Below are 2112 nucleotides of genomic sequence, written 5' to 3' on the forward strand. Positions count from 1 at the left end.
CTTCAACACTGAGCCATTGGCCACCATCCCCCCAACCCTTCGATAGTATGGTGCTTATTTTGAACCAAGTACTGTTTGAAGAACATTAGAAACATTAGCATGGTCTTTAGAACTACCTAAGGAGTTGACTATTATCCTTATTTACAAGGAAAGCCAGGTATAAAGAGGCTATTAACCAGGGTTGCCAATATAGAAAGCAGGAAGTACAGAGCTTGGTGTCACTCACCTTTCCACACACACACACCCCCGCCCCCTTGCGATGCTGAGGCAAGAGAATTTTAAGAGTTTAGGTCAGCCAGGGCTGCAGAGTAATACCCTGTGAAAAGGAAAAGTAAGAAAGTAAGAAAGGAATAGGGGTGGAGTCAGTTGGCTAATAGTTTCCTGAGATTTGTGGAATGACTAGCTGTGAGCCTGGCCTGAAAACCGCACCTTAAAAATAAGTGAATGAACAAATGAGTAAACAAGAATTGTATCTTCTAGCATCACAGATGTCTTCAATTCCTAGCAGAATAAAGAATGACACCTGAGTGGGCAAGACTCATTATTGCCCAAAAATCTGGCCCTGCCTGTGATTCTTGACACTAGTCGGATTGCCTGGGCAGATCCAGTGTAACTCCTAGGCCCTCCTCTGTCTCCTTTTTCTGAGAGTCTTGCTTTGTCTCTCAAGCTAACCTGGAGCTTGTCATGTAGCCCCTGCTCTCCCTAGCCCTCACGCTCCTCAGCCTCCTGAGTTCTGGGCTTCCACACAGGAGCCACTGCATCCCCAAGTGTGAGGTTCCTTCTCTTGTATTCAGAGAAGATAGACAGTGAATAAAGAAATGGTAGCCTGGCTGGTTGTGCCATAGTAAACCAGAAGGCTAAGCCAAAGCTAGGTCCAAAACCCTTGCTTTTTTTCCCCCATTGAATATCTTCCCAGTAGATGTCCACTGGAGACCTTCATAAGGTGCTGCTATTAGGGGAAAAAGGGCAAAAATAAAATAAAATAAAATAAAATAAAATAAAAAGAGAGACGATGAAGAAAAACCTGTGTTGAGAAAGAAGGAAGTCGTAGGGAGACAAAACGGGAGAGCCCTTCACTCTGTTTTCCTACGGACTGAGAAAAGTGTGCTCTTTAAAACACGGAGACTATAAAGAGCTTGGCTAACCATCGAGATAGCTTCCCCCAGCAGTCTTGTCCATCAACCCTCCCACTATTCTTTCCTGCTTTTTGCAGGGCTCCAGGATCCATTCAGTCTTGCAAAAGAAAGCACCAAAAAGCTTTCCTCCCTTTGGAACGGTGCCAGGGGCAGACCAGTAGTTAGTTGTGCATAATCCTTCAGAAGTGGGCACTGGCTGCCTGGTGGTGCTTGTTCATGATCCCAGCACGTAGGAGGGGGAAGAACAGGACTTCAAGGCTGGCCAACCTGGTTTACAGAAGACCCTGTGTCACAAAGCAAAAGACCAAACTAAACCAAATACAAGCTTTCCCCTAAAAAATAAAAGAATGTGGTGGCGCACGCCTTTAATCCCAGCATTTGGGAGGCAGAGGCAGGCGAATTTCTGAGTTCGAGACCAGCCTGGTCTACAAAGTGAGTTCCAGGACAGCCAGGGCTAGACAGAGAAACCCTGTCTTGAAAAAAAGAAAAAAGGAAAGAAAGGGAAAAAGAAAGAAAGAGAGAGAGAGAGAAAGAACCTAATTACAAATTATTTTTCCAAATCACCTGCAGGGCATTTACTGGGGCCATGTCTGTACTCATTGCCTCCCCCTGGTGGCCAACACAAGGAACTTCCATGTTGTCTAACTAGAAATTGGTTGATTGGTTATTCTTAACTTGGAAGAGCTCAAGGTCAAAACTGGTGCTAACTGTACACTGTCCTAAAGTATCCTAGGTGGGAAGATGGAATGGACATTTCTTATGTCACTAGGAGAAAAAAAAAAGACACTTGTCTGTTAATACATTAACGACACAACTTCTGGTCTTCTGTTTGTTTAGGAGGGGTTGTTTGGGTTTTTTGGTTTGTTTGTTTTTGAGACAGGATCTCACTATGTATCTCTGGTTAGCCTACAACTTACAATTTAGAACAGGTTTATGTGTATATATATTTGTAAATATTTGTATATTATATATAAAA

The sequence above is a fragment of the Mus pahari genome, chromosome 14 (assembly GCF_900095145.1).
Source record: "Mus pahari chromosome 14, PAHARI_EIJ_v1.1, whole genome shotgun sequence".
NCBI lineage: Eukaryota > Metazoa > Chordata > Mammalia > Rodentia > Muridae > Mus > Mus pahari.